Below are 14,791 nucleotides of genomic sequence, written 5' to 3' on the forward strand. Positions count from 1 at the left end.
TGAATTTTACAGCAAGAAATTTGGCTGGATTAGAAAGCTGGGTTCTAAGGTATGTTTTGGTTGGGATTCTGGATCCATTTGATAAATGAGATCTTTCTGTTAAAGGTTTTCACTTACAAGTTATTCTAAAAGGGAGAAAGAAGAAAACATTTCTTGAAATACCAGCTGGCACACTATTATATTTAAAGTGAAACTGGCTTTATGGTTTTAAATTATCAGCCACATAATCAGAAGACTGTCTTTACTTGTTTAAAGACAGCAATTACTATAGTTAATGATTCTTAGTGATGGATTATTCATGCTGGTTAGCTAGCTGAACATTATGTTTCTATAATAGTAAAAAGCATAATTAATATGTTTTGTGGCAGTTAAGAAGCAGGTGTCAAACCAAAAACTAAAATTTTCCAATTAGGGTGACAGAAAAAGGAAGGTGATATGAAAGTAAACTAGAGCAACTACAAAAATTTTAAGACTGAAAAGAGAGGAAATGAGACAGTATTTTAATTAAAGTTGACTTCCTTAATCTAAAAGCAAGGGGACAATTTTTACATAGTGATGTATCAATGTCTCAATAAGCCATTACTTTTTATTATAAAATGAAGCAAACTGAATGCAGGTGAGTGAACACAATCCTCTTAAGACAAACAGATTTAAATGCTTCAGCTGATTTATAATTGTTACTACATTTTTTAGGTTTCTAACCTTATTTTTTATTGTGGTAAAAAAAAATCCATCTTAACATTTTTAAGTGTATACAATTGTTACTTTTTGAACTATTACAATTATTCATTCTCCTCTTATTACTCAAGACTCACAACTTTTTTAGCCATTTTTCCTTAGCCATCTCCCTTACCTCATCCCAGGGTTCATACACTGAAATGCCTACAGAGGCTGGGGTGGGGGGCGGGCAGAGGCAAGGTAAATGGCCCCAATGAGCTCAATATAAGACAATAGAGAATGGCGGTGACTGTGGAGAACTGGCATTTAAACACACACACACACACACACACACACACACGCACAGACACGTACCTGTGGGCTGACTTCTGACTTGTTTTGTAATCCTTGGGCTATAGCTAATAAAGGGACAAGAACTGTGGATACCGTATCCCAAATCTTGAATCTACATCATCGTTGCTATCACCCCGGGCCACTGTCATCACTTCTGCTTCTTCCCAAGTACACTTTTGTCCTTTCCTTAGTCTTAACATAACATGTTTATTTACATGTTTCCCTTGAATCCAAATCTGACACCAAAGGCCATGTTTTCTTTTTCAGATTGTTTTATGTATTTTAATTCTATATGACCAGTACAAACAGATTCCTGGCTATTAAAGCTTCAGTGTGGATTACGTCTTTACCAATATAAATTATCCTTTTTGACCAGACTAAAGCTTTTTACTTTGAATTCTGTCGTCTTACAAATATGCCACCTACACTTTTAAATTTATTTTTGTCTATTATTGCACTGCCATCCTTTTACTTTAACTGATATTATTTTGCTTAGCCTTGTCTCTAAAAAACTTAGTAGTTTTTGTTTTCCACCCAGCATGGCAGATTCTACCTTTCAATAAGAGACTAAAACTATTGATAATTGCAATATGTTTGTTTAGCATTTTGTCATGCTGCTTATTCTTTTCTTTTTGTGTTGATCGCATTTTTTCCTTTTTTCTTAAATATAGTTTTTCTATGAATGTGAAGAATAAAACCACATTTACTGACTCCACAATCTGTAAAATAAGGCATGTGATATTTTTTCTTATACATCTCTCTCTGTGTTTTTGAAGTGATCTGGGGTATTGGACCCAGAATATTATTATTTTTTCTACCATAAGGCACCTTATAAGAATTATTTTTAACATCTGAATTGTTTAAAAACAAAATAGGAACAACTTATGTAAATGTCATTTGTTTCATCATTTTATAGTTCCTTGAATTCAAACTTGAATTCTTGATTTTGATTATTTGGGCAGCAAAGTATGCATTTTTTGTTGTTGTCGTTGGCAGCGGTGGTGGTATGTGTATGTCTGCCCTTGTATGGCTGAGAAGATCATTCTTTTGTTCTTATGCATACTGAATGCTAGCTCAGCTGGAAAAGCAAGTTTGAATCGTAAACTTATTCCACTGCAATTCCATATACGTTATTCCATTATTCCTTATGCCATTAAATGCCACAGAAGTCTGATCACAAGCTGATATTTTCACTCCCTTTATTTTTTATGTTTGGAGTTCTTTAAGTTCTTTTTCCCCTTCATTTTAAAATTAAAAAAACAAAACAAAACAACTTTACCAAAGTGTGGCTAGATTGCGGTCTCCATTAATTTTTCCTGGTGTTCTGAGGACAAAAGATATAAAATGAGAGTATTTCCTTTTGTCTGCTAGTTCTGGGTTTATCTGGGTTCCTTATAATTCAATCTTCTATAACTCTTCTTTATGTTTTTTAAAATCATTTTATATTATATTCACTTACACTTTTTACAGGTTCATTTTTAAAGTGTACGATTTAGTGGTTTTTATTTTTTTTATTTATTTTTTTTTTTTAATTTTTTTTTTTTATTATTTTTTATTTTTTTAATGCTATTCTTGTCTGCTTACATTCTTTTTATGTATGTATGTATGTATGGCTGTGTTGGGTCTTCGTTTCTGTGCGAGGGCTTTCTCTAGTTGTGGCAAGCGGGGGCCACTCTTCATCGTGGTGCGGGGGCCACTCTTCATCGCGGTGCGCGGGCCTCTCGCTGTCACGGCCTCTCTTGTTGCGGAGCACAGGCTCCAGACGCGCAGGCTCAGTAATTGTGGCTCACGGGCCGAGTTGCTCCGCGGCATGTGGGATCTTCCCAGACCAGGGCTCGAACCCGCGTCCCCTGCATTGGCAGGCAGATTCTCAACCACTGCGCCACCAGGGAAGCCCGATTTAGTGGTTTTTAAAAGCTGTGCAATCATCACCACTATCTAGTTCTAGAACATTTCACCCCAGAAAGAAACCCCATAACCATTAGCAGTCACTCCCCATTCCCGCTGTCCCGTAACACTAATCTACTTTTTGTCTTTATGGATTTGGCTACTCTGGATATTTTATATAAAATGAAATGTGGCCTGTTGTGTCTGACTTTTTTGTTTAGCATAATATTTTCAAGAGTCATCCATGTTGTAGCATCTATCAGTACTTCATTCCTTTCTATGGTTAAATAATATTCTATTGCATGGCTATACAACATTTTGTTTATCCATTCATTTATTGATGGATACTGGGCTGTTTCCATTTTGGGGCTATTATGAATAACACTGCTATGAACATTTGTGTACATGTTCTTGCGTAGACCTATTTTTCTCCAATTCTATTAGGCTTATGTCCTGATCTTAAGGAGAAATATTCAGTCTTTCACCATTAGGAAAGATGTTAGCTGTAGGTTTTTTGCAGATGTCCTTTATGAGTTGAGGAGGTTCCCTTCTATTCCTAGTTTGTTGAGTTTCATGTTTTCACCGTGAATATGTGTTGGATTTTGTCAAATGATTTTCTGTATCTATTGAGATGATCATGTGTCTTTTGTTCTATTGATACGGTATATCAATAGATTTTCTGACTGATTTTCATGTTTAACCAACCTTGCATTCCTGGAATAGATCCCGTTTGATCATGGTATATAATTTTTATTTCTTGCCAGATTTGATATAAGGATTTTTGAGCCTATATTCAGAGTTTCTATTTCTTGTTTTGATAGTTTGTGTTTTTGTACTAATTTGTCCATTTCACCTAGGTCAACTAATTTATTGCCATATAATTGTTCATAGTATTCCCTAATACTATCTTTTATTTTTGTAAGGCTAGTAGTGATGTCTCCTCTTTATTATATTCACTTTTAAATATGATTTTCCTCTAAGTTTTAATAAAGTATCTTAATTTCACTTTTAATTGACTGTCATGGCTTCCTATAATATTTAATACACTATTCAGTCTTTATTAATTGTATTTTAAAGTCTGGGCTTTACTATTCAGTACGTTTATGTTGTTTGGCTCTTACATCAATATCATTGTCCCTATACAATATTTTGTGCAACTCTTGAAAATTTCTTACAATAAGATGATACCCTTCCCAGTTTCCTGAACTTTTATTTTAGGGGTAGGGAGTACTTAAATTTAGAGATTCTAATCCCCATTTGAATTAAAAGTTATAGTTCACTTAAAATAAAAATCATAATAAAATAAAATCTAACATTTAATAAAATAACATTTAATAAGCATATAACACACACCAGGTATTACAATGCACTGTATGTGAAATCTCCCTACATCAGTAAAACATCCCTGGAGTCAAGTTACAGATTACAAAGCCAAATTTGAACCCAGTTTTGTATGACAACAGAAACCACGTTCTTAACCAGTGGTTGACAAACTTCTTTTTTAAAGTGCCAGATAGAAAATATTTTAAGTTTGTGGGCCACATGGGCTTTGCCACAGTGACTCAACTCCGCTGTTGTAGCAAGAAAGCAGTCTTAACAATATGTAAATGAATGCGCAGAGCTGTGTTCCAAGAAATCTGATTTACAAAAAAAGCTAGTGTGCCATAGGCCATAGGTTGTGGTCCCCTGCTCTCACCAGCACACCACACTGGCCTACTTCCTTCTCAAAGCCTTCCCTGATTACCACATAGATAAATTTCTTCTGCTTCTGGACATCTACCATAGTAACTGTTGTAATACCATCATCCTAAATCATATATCCTTGTTTATATATATATGTCTTGTGACATCTTCTTTTGTTAACTATATTGACAAAAGCTTATGCCAAGGAGTAAGTGATTTTATATATTGCAATATTTTGTTGTACCTCTCTATAACACCCAACCCCATGCTACAGATTATAGTAGTTTAGAAATTTACATGAGTATATCTGGAGAGTTTTGCCTCTATAAAGCCATTCATCTAAGTTCACATAATAGAAATGTAAAAACTGGACAATAAAGATGTTGATATGGAAACGCAGACAACTGCTGTATAGCCAAGGTTCTATGGTCAACATCTTTGATCATGAGTTTTTTTAAAGTAGAAAAAATATGTTTCCATTTTCTCAGTTTCAATTTTCTTCTCAGACTTTCCTATCTCAAGGAATCCTAATTTATCAAAACTATAAGTCCGTGATGTATTATTCTAAGAATGAGTAATAATTTAGGTAATAATCAAGGTATAGACGTTGATAATATTTTTCACATTTTAGAAATGGGTAATAACACCATTTTCCAGGATTAAAATTTTTTAGAATGAGCTCCTTTCTATGAAACAATGGCTTTTTGGCTTTTTTGGGCAGATAGCATTTGTTTTAAGATTTTTTTAATATTCAATTGTTCTTTCATTTACATTATACCCATATTTTTAATTCAGTCTATAAGAAGATACTTTGATACCTTGAGGCTCAAAGCAGATTTAAAACAGAATTGTCCTTTCAAGTGTTACTGAATACATCTGTAATGAAAAGTACAGGACAAGGATTATATGTGGTATGGGCTACAAGGTCTTTTAACTAGAGATGCCGTCAGTCTCTCAGAAATCCCTTTGCCCAGAGACTTGAAATTTGGTAGTCACAGAAGTGAAAACTTGGTGTAAGAAGGTTAGAGTTTTCTAACCTGGAGAAAACAAACAAACAAATGAACAAACAGGCAACATAAACATGAGTCGGAACGAGAAGGAATACAATTTAAAGTTAGCATGGTTTGAATTATCAGACTATGGCTGAAACTATTGACTGGTTACCCCCAAATCACACTCAAACCACTGTTCCCCTGCTTCTTCCACCACCAAGGCCCAAAGTCCTTGATATCTCAACATCCCTTAAAAATAGGGACAGCTACATGCCATGAGCCAGTAAGTCCACAGTCGACATTTGCTAGAGGTCACTGGGAAAGCTTTTACTTCCTGATTAAAAGAGAAGGACTCAACAGGCACAAGCCTTTCCTCATTCTTCCTGCCCTGAACTAGAATATGATGTCTCGATCTGCAGAAGCATCCATCTTGCATCAGGCACAAGGTTTTGCGAGGACAACACCCTGACAACATTAAGCCTCTAAACAAAAAGGACACAACCGCTTTCCTCTAGACTTCTTGTCCTGGAAAAAATAAATCCCTATTATTTTATGTCATTGTACATAAAACTTGCAGCTGAAAGCATTTCTAATTGATACATACTTGAAAACTACTTTTTAAATTGTCAGTTACTTTTGGGCCACATAATGTGAGTAAAAATTGGCTTTTAAGATAACCTTGGACAATAGGATTTCTTTCTCTTTCAAAATGTTTAATTTCATATTAATAATTATTAACTAAATCTGCCGTTATATTAAAAAATGAATAGTTATTATTAGTTCTTCATAATTTTGTTATTGACATTTTATTTTTAAAAGAACAAATCAAAAACTTTGAAATACAGAAAAAGTTACTTTTCTGGCTTTGACTTAGTTAATGTACCTTGTGCTCAATACCTCACAATATAATTTTTAAAAGTTCCCCCACTTAGCAAGGACAAAAATTATACCATTGTTACATAGCTGTCAGAATCCTGGTATTGTACAAATTTCATCCAGTATTATATGTCAAATGACGTATGGTATAAATAAAATTTAACCTGCCTTAGACATAGAACAAGAGATTTAGGATACTTTGTGAAGGTTTCTTAACTGGAAGGCTGAATGTATCTAAAAAACATTAATTGCTTCAATGATTTTAAATTGCTTTGTGAAGTACACAACAATTAAATGCTCTGATAATTGATTTAATTCAAGTGAATGGCAAAAATTCTACATCATAATACAGTATTTATAGCATACTACTAACAGGTGAAAAAACAATAAAATTAACTCTTCAAGTTACATAGGATTAAAAGACCTCAAATAAAACTTAGGTTCAGAACAAAATTTAGGTTATCAAGAAAATGGCAGAAGCAATCCAATATGGGCAAAATATCAAAAGTATCTTGGTGAGCTCTTTCGGGTCCGTTCAAAAGAAGCTAAGACACTAAGGGGAAAATAGACTACAGGTTGACAGGTTGACTCACTGTATTGCTAGATTGTGCAATAGAAATCACTTTCTGACACTTGAGTTACTGTTACTGGGAACTTTGGTATATCTGGGAAAAACAATACACTTAGGCAAATGAGGTTATTAAATCAAAGTAAATTCCATCCGCCTTTCTTCCACACTAAATTATGAGCTGTGTGCTCAGAAGGCTCCTTTCCTAGGCTGAACCAGAAGGGGGCCTTGAAGCACTGGCTAGAGCTGGAGGTCCCACGCACACTTCAGCAGCTATGCTGTACGGAAGGCCAGCACTGAGTACTGTCAATGCCAAATCTCAGAACTCGTCTCTTCCCCATGCTGGCTCAAAGATGACAAATACCTGAATAATTTAGATTTAATAAGCCTGAATAAGGTCTCCCATTGTAACCATTTCACTGAAAATAGAACATTCAAGAGCAGTTAAGTTTTAGTTAAGATAAAGCCTCATGTTACGTTTATATACTTTTCTCTAAGTCTCTTTCTATGTGTCAAGAAAAAAAGTCATAAAGTGTGTGTATATACATATAGTACGGAATGTTACTTAAAAGTACATCTTTAAGTCAGCAAAGTTCTAGAGACAAGGAGAGAGCACACAAATTTAAATGGCATTGAATTAATAAATGTATATTTAAAGTATACACACATGCAAGGTTGTAGTTAATAGCAATGTTTACTCCATTCAGAATTCCAACAAAATACAGTGATATTTATATTTAGCTCAATATAAGCAACTGTTGTGGGCAGAGGGCTGAATTTAGTGCTAAAAGACATGTTTAAAAAAATTCATTTTTCTAGGTGTACTTGTGTAAAATGATGCTTCTTTACAGGTTGCCAAGTATAACTGTTACTGTTAAACTATTATGTGTAAGGCTCTCAAAGTAAATACCAAGGTAAATGAAACTCAGTCTTAATTCTGAAGATACTAAGCATCTGGTGAAGAAGACAGGAACTCAGCTAACGCTATACAAGGCACCGTGCTAAGCATTAAGAGTAACGCCAATGAACCATGAAGAAGGAAGATTAATCTAACATCAGTTCTAAGCCAAAGTGTATCTATCAGCATGCTAGTAAAGGCATATTAAAAAGCAAGCAGGCCTTCCCTGGTGGCGCAGTGGTTGAGAATCTGCCTGCCAATGCAGGGGACACGGGTTCGAGCCCTGGTCTGGGAAGATCCCACATGCCACGGAGCGACTAGGCCCGTGAGCTACAATTATTGAGCCTGCGCGTCTGGAGCCTGTGCTCCGCAACAAGAGAGGCCGCGATAGTGAGAGGCCCGCGCACCGCGATGAAGAGTGGTCCCCACTTGCCGCAACTAGAGAAAGCCCTCGCACAGAAACGAAGACCCAACACAGCCATAAATAAATAAATAAAAATAAATAAATAAATAAATAAATATTTTAAAAAAGCAAGCAAATGATAGTTAAATATCTGCTATTATTAAATTTACTACTAAAGAACTATTTACAATTAACTAGAATTCTCCAGGTCTTGTAATAATAAAAGAAAAATCACATTTGAATTCTTAATTCTAACATTAATCAGATTAATTTGTTTCTGGAATAAATGCCAAATTCCACATGTGCTTAAATACAATGAGTCTGGCTCTTTTTTTTTTTTAAAGAACAGTTAGAAAAATGGAAGAGCAAATTCAATTTTTATAGAATAAAGTATGCTTTTACTAGATAAGCTTCTACAAAGGTATCTCACTTGAAGTAAACAGTGGTGAGCCACAGGCTTCCTTGGCTGTAGAATGCAGACCTTGAGTACCACCGGTGGGAGAGCCCTTTTCCTTACCTATAGCTGCCTGTCTCTGGAAGAATTTAGAAATGTTGGCTCATGAAGTTGTAGGTAAGTCTTTGCAGTCCACACAGTCTGAATCAAACTGGGCTCAAGTAACACTTTTGCAAAGGCTAACCAGCACAAGGGCATTCTCAGAAGGCCTAATGTATAGTACTTATTCTGTGAGGGCAACTGACTCTCGTTTGTCAAAGTGCAAGATGTATCAATGCATAAATTAAAGAAGTATTGGTCCCCACTTCTAATTCAGTAAGGTTATAGGGCAAGTTCTTTCTGCTGAGCATTATATAAGGTGCTGAGAACAAATAGGAGATAGGAAAGAAGCATAGTCTCTAGGAACTAATAATTGTTACCACACTGATCCAAACTTTAAGGACTAAATTCTGAAAACATTAGATTGAAAATAAGACAGAAACAAATCTTTACCTTTGTATAACAATTAATCTTGTTCCCCAAAGCACTGTTTAACCTTAGGAGATGACTTTAAAAGGCAGCAGGGGGGGCTTCCCTGGTGGCGCAGTGGTTGAGAATCTGCCTGCTAATGCAGGGGACACGGGTTCGAGCCCTGGTCTGGGAAGATCCCACATGCCGCGGAGCAACTAGGCCCGTGAGCCACAACTACTGAGTCTGCGCGTCTGGAGCCTGTGCCCCACAACGAAAGGCCACGATAGTGAGGCCCGCGCACCGCGATGAAGAGTGGCCCCCACTTGCCGCAGCTAGAGGAAGCCCTCGCACAGAAACGAAGACCCAACACAGCCAAATAAATAAATAAATAAATAAATAAATAATAATTTAAAAAAAAAAAAGGCAGCAGGGGCTGGGAGGGGAGGGTCCTGCTCAACTTTAGTGTCAGGTTCAAGTACCTTTGCTATTAAGGGGGAAAACCTCAGTTTCTACTTTTTAATATTATATCCAAATAATATTAAGTTTCACTTAGAAGTGAATGTATACGTGCAGGATCCTTTTCACGTTGCTTCAGTAACCCATAATTATTCAAAACCTAATGAATTAATGTCAGTCCGACTCCAGTTAAAAAGACAATGTAGGAAAGTACCGTCTCCCACTATGGGGATAGGCCTCTAGAAATTAATAACTGGGAAAACAGGTCATGAAATCACTTATAGGCATTCAACAAAAAAAAAAGAGCAAATCTCTTTCTCTCTTGCTAAGGGTATGTGTCTCAAACAGGTTTCTTCATATCTATGCCCCCTTGTACACCACCTCTCCCCCCATCGCCGCCCCCCCAAAAACCATTTGATCTTGAGCCTTTACGTCTTGCTCTTTTGTACTGCATGCATCAGTGAATCCTCCTGTTAGAAAGAGAAACCCATGCCACTCAATTATTTTTACTCAATAGGCTTAGAGTTAGAATTATAAATTTAAAAAAATTCCAAAGTATATTGTAATTTGAAATTAACCAAGTCTTTCAGCTAAAGAACACTAATTTCATGAGCATCTTCCACTTGAGAGACATTCTGCACTCCATTGATTTTCTTCTTTCTCATCACATACATACTCTGATAGCCATACGCAAAGAGTAAAAATCAAGCACAGAATAATATGCTTTCAACCTAGGTAGTACTTCACATAAAATTATAAACTGTCATATGATGAACATTTTCAACACCAGTAATGTACAAGAAGTCTTCAGATGATCTGCGATTTAATGTGAACACCAATTTAAAATGTGTCAAGAGTTCAAGGTAACAAATACTTAAGTGCCACATACTGCCAATGATTTTCTTCCTTATAAAAACATGGTTTTCTTACTCTCAAATGCTATAGGAGGCCAATCTCTTTCACTGACACAATAAAAAAGATCCATATCTTGGAAACAGGTGAAAAATCCAGTACTTTAATAACACAGACTCATTCATTCCTAATAAGATTCTATCCTTTTTGATACTTCAAAGCAGAAGACCTATAAATAGTTGGGATTCAAAGTGCATCTGGATTTCGACTGTTTTGGTATTTATTTTCTATCTCACTTACTTGATTATTAACTGATTCTCAATCAAACCCTTTCAAAAAGATCTTCTGATAAAGGCCCTGAAAGAACTTCATTGCCAGTATTATTATTAATTATTATTATTACATGGGGGAAACGACCCAGTGACAGCAAGTATTCAATTTCACAAAATGAATCAGTAGCAGAGCCTGAAGGAGAATCTGAGACTCTGATTCAGGATGATCTATTTAATCAGAAATAACAAGGGCAAACACAATCTTTTCCAAGCCTAACTATACCGTAGTACCCATTTTTCCCCTAAAATCATTTTCACAGGGTCATATCAGCTATGTGGATTAACAGACTCTCCTGTGATGTAGCAAAGATAAAATCCCATCCTTACCATGGCTGCTAAATTTAGTGGCTACTGTTGCTTTTTCTTTCTTCTAAGCTCTTTGCTGTCTCTAATACTTACCTGATCTACTTGAGGACAATCGAAAAGCAGCTGTTTTTCTAAGATCTCTCCTGCTATATATTCCTCTAGTGGGTGAGAGTATGGGAGGGAGTGTTGGAGTATATACATTGGTAAGTCACTTAGGCTTATCAGTAGTAGCACTCAGTAGGATTGAACTTGAAGCTATGAAGAGAATTCTTTCCAGCCATTTCTTTTCAAAAAGGAATTTTGTGTGTATTACAGAAATAAAATCCCCAAATCATGAGTAAATCAGCAAACCATGAAAACAAAACAAAACAAACAAGAATAGACAAATAGGTCCATTTTATTGACCCTAGTTCAAAAAAAACCAAAAACAAAACCCAGATTAAAGTATTCAGGCAGACTCTGAAATATACAACTATCACAAGGAAAGCATTTCAGAGCAAAATGTGCTGCAATATGCTACTATGATTAAAAGCCATGTAATCTGGAGAACCTCTAACAAAAAGAAAAAGAAAATGAACTAGGCAAATAGCTTTTTACAGTTTTTTTCTAAAAAAAAAAAAAAGGCTGTAATTTTGTCATAGTTACACAAAGGTAGATGCGACTTTCATCTTAGTATTAAAACATATTTTCATCTATTGGTGTTTAATTACACTCAAAGAAATCACACATGGTTTAATACTAAGAATAAACTATTATTTTATGACACTATTACATGTGTTAAGTCTGAGCCCATCATAACACATACTAAGGGAAATCATTTAGCATGCACTATCTAAACAGAAAAGATCCTTGCACAGCTTTCCTTGTACTTTTGTTTTTTAAAATGTACAAATATTACTAGACACAAATGAGAGAATAAGGAGCAGCAGTGAAGTACACCACACGTTCCCACTGTAGGCTGCTGAGTCCTAGTCTTTGTTCCGATAGTTTAAAGCCACTGGGAGGAAAGCGAAGTGTCTCTATTAAAAAACATTTTTACATTATTGCTGGCAAAAGTTATACTTCTGATAGGTTCAGTCATCGTGATTATTCCTGACTGTATTTCCTTCTTTAATAGAGATCTCTTTCAATTCTAGGAACCTGCAGTATAACCACCCTGGAAAACAGGTCGGTAGCAGGGCAATCTGATACAACAACGTGAAGGATAGATAGTAACGAAGAATGCTAAGTTATTTTTCTAGTGAAACAGTTCTGAAGTAATTCTCTATCAGTGACAAAATTTTTGTTTTTTACCAGCTACGCACCTATCCAAATATCATCCACCTTGTCCTCAATTAGCAGTTTCCTCAATATTAAAATTTCCCAGAATAGTTTTAATGGTACAACTCAAACCAAAAACACTAACCACGCCCTTTATACCCTGAGTCAAGCCACCTTTTGCTTTTTAATCCCCCCTCAAACTCCAAAAACGTACATCTTTCACCTAAAAGGGTTTGCACCAGTTCCCTAACCCGAGTCAGAGACTCTTTTTAGCTGTGCCTTGATAAAATTCCTATTGGAAGACGCTTTCTCCCGGGCAGAGGAGACGCCCAAAGAGGCACCCACGCTTACCTCCCACACACCTGCAACCCCTGGCGGGATGCTGGAGCAGAGGCTCCGAGGACTGCGCTCCTCTCCTGTTCCTGCTCTCCTCTCTCCCGGGAAACTACAGTCCAGGCTGCGCCTTCGGCTGCTACAGGGACCTAAGCTCCGCCTCCCCCTCCTCTAGTTGGCGAATTCGGCAGCTGTTGCTCCTCCCCCTGCTGTTCCGGCTGCTGCCCTGGCTGAAGGCGGCGGGAAGCTGCTGCCCTGGTACCTTAGCGCTCCCCACACTTCTGCAGCTGCTCTGCCGCTTCCCTTCCCCGGGGACCCCTCTCCCTTCACTCAGTGGCCTGAACCTAGAGCAGCCTCCCGCCCCGTCCGGGCACCTCCGCGAGGAGCCCAGGCTCAACCTATCCCTGCCCGAGCCGCAGGTCTCGCCGCTCGGTGTGCCTGATGCTTGGCCGCTTTCGGGGAAACTGCTCCTCCAGCCAGGGTGCATCCTCACACCGAGCCCTCCCTCCACCCTGGCTATTCTCCCGCGGCTTCCTCTCCGCCCTCGCAGCTCGGTCGCCCCACGTTCCCCACTTGGAGTTCTTCCCCGCCCCCCTTCCTTCCTCGGCTCCGCTAGCCCGCCCCCACAATGGGTGAGTCGCCTGCCGGGCCGACCCTGCATCCTGATTGGCGCAGGTGAGAGCTGACCCCTCCCTTCCCCTTCTTTCCGTGCACCCTCTCTCTTTTTCTCACCTCCTCCCGCACAGGCAGGGAACTCTCCTACTATTGGCTAAAAGTGTCCCCACCCATCGCCTTAGGCTCCACCGCATGGCCTGACGGGAATTGTAGTCTTGCATGTGCAGGAATTGCCGACAACGCCGGCGAGTGGGACTACGAGTCCCCATAGGACCCTGCGCGACTCCGGCTGGGCAGGATTCCGGACAACGCCTGGTTCCTCTCGGGTCCTTCCGGCGTCGCCGGAGTACATTGATCTGGGAGTTGAAGAGGGCTCCAAAGGTGGCAAGTGAAGTCAGTGCCTCAGTTGCCGGTAAGGTGTGGCTGTTCTGTCCCAGTCACCGTAGTCCCGCGCGGAGCAGAAGAGCTCTGGGGTCACACGGGGGTCGTGGCTGAGGCACTCGGGCTTGGTTCTGGCAGGCGGAGCGGACGGGGCTGGGAACGGGGCCCTATGGGCGTAAGCGAGGTTACCCTACGCGAGTGGCGTAAAGCGGGTTTGTAAATGCCGCCTGCCCTGCTCGGGCCTGAACGCCTCCAGGAAGTCTTCTCTAGGTGGGGGCGGGAGGGGAAGGGCGAGGTTGGCCTCTGGTGCCCCCGGAGGAGGGAGAGGGCGGATGTGCCTGGGGTGGGGTCCTCTGAAGGTGTGGCTTGGGGCGGGGAGATGAGGCTGCTGTTTTCCCCCTGCTTTAGAAATAGGATAGGGAAGGAGTGGAGGAAGGAAGGGGCGCTTGGAGTGTGCTTTTGAGGTGACTCGGGTTATGCCCTTTGAGGGAAGAGGAGAACTGTGGAAGAAAGAGCCAATGTTGACAGAGACCTACGGATTCAGTACCAGTTTCATGATGTGGTCCCTCTGAGGAGGTAATTTTGCCCTAAGTAGAAAAGCGTAACGCTGTAAAGATGTAATTCCTAAGATGTATTTACTGTTTTCCTGTTTACTGTTTTCAAAGAGCATTCACAGTTGCATGCTGATGAGGAAACTGAGGGGATAAATGATGTACCCAAGGTCACACACGTAGGGACCGATCGTCTGAATCTAATCTAGTTGTAATCCAGCTTCTGCATCGGAGCTGCCGCACCAGAAAGGAGTAGGGAGTTTGTTTTTTTTTTGAAGAGGGTGGAGGAAGTTGCAAAGTAATGAATTTTAGGTATTTCTAAGAAGCCATCTGTGAGGTGAAGAGTTTTTTTGAGCTGGAGAGAAATTCCTCAGCAAAAGAAAAACACGCACTCTAACCTGTTGGAAAAATAGGAAGAATCAGTTTCAACTTACCTATTTTTTCCTTTTATTAGAGGTATATTAAGGGATGGACTGTGCTACC

The 14,791-nt window shown here is 38.7% G+C and overlaps 2 protein-coding genes across 5 annotated transcripts in view; one reads left to right on the forward strand and one right to left on the reverse strand.

Annotated features, from left to right (window-relative positions):
- Positions 1–13,522, reverse strand: part of SERPINI1 (serpin family I member 1) — a 69,645-nt gene extending 56,123 nt beyond the window's left edge. The window contains exon 1 of one of the 2 annotated variants that reach the window (XM_082394158.1): positions 12,791–13,522. The gene's annotated coding sequence lies outside the window, so the exon portion shown is untranslated. Of the gene's footprint in view, positions 1–12,779 lie in introns of both variants that reach the window. The other variant, XM_082394157.1, reaches the window with a different exon arrangement.
- Positions 13,523–13,651: 129 nt separating this feature from the next.
- The window catches only part of PDCD10 (programmed cell death 10), a 39,970-nt gene continuing 38,830 nt past the window's right edge, over positions 13,652–14,791 (forward strand). Inside the window, exons 1-2 of one of the 3 annotated variants that reach the window (XM_082394252.1) lie at positions 13,655–13,788; positions 14,166–14,333. The gene's annotated coding sequence lies outside the window, so the exon portion shown is untranslated. Of the gene's footprint in view, positions 13,789–14,165; positions 14,334–14,791 lie in introns of all 3 variants that reach the window. The other 2 variants (XM_082394253.1, XM_082394251.1) reach the window with 2 other exon arrangements.

This window comes from Balaenoptera borealis (assembly GCF_965194805.1).
Source record: "Balaenoptera borealis genome assembly, chromosome: 5".
In the NCBI taxonomy this organism is placed as follows: Eukaryota; Metazoa; Chordata; class Mammalia; order Artiodactyla; family Balaenopteridae; genus Balaenoptera; species Balaenoptera borealis.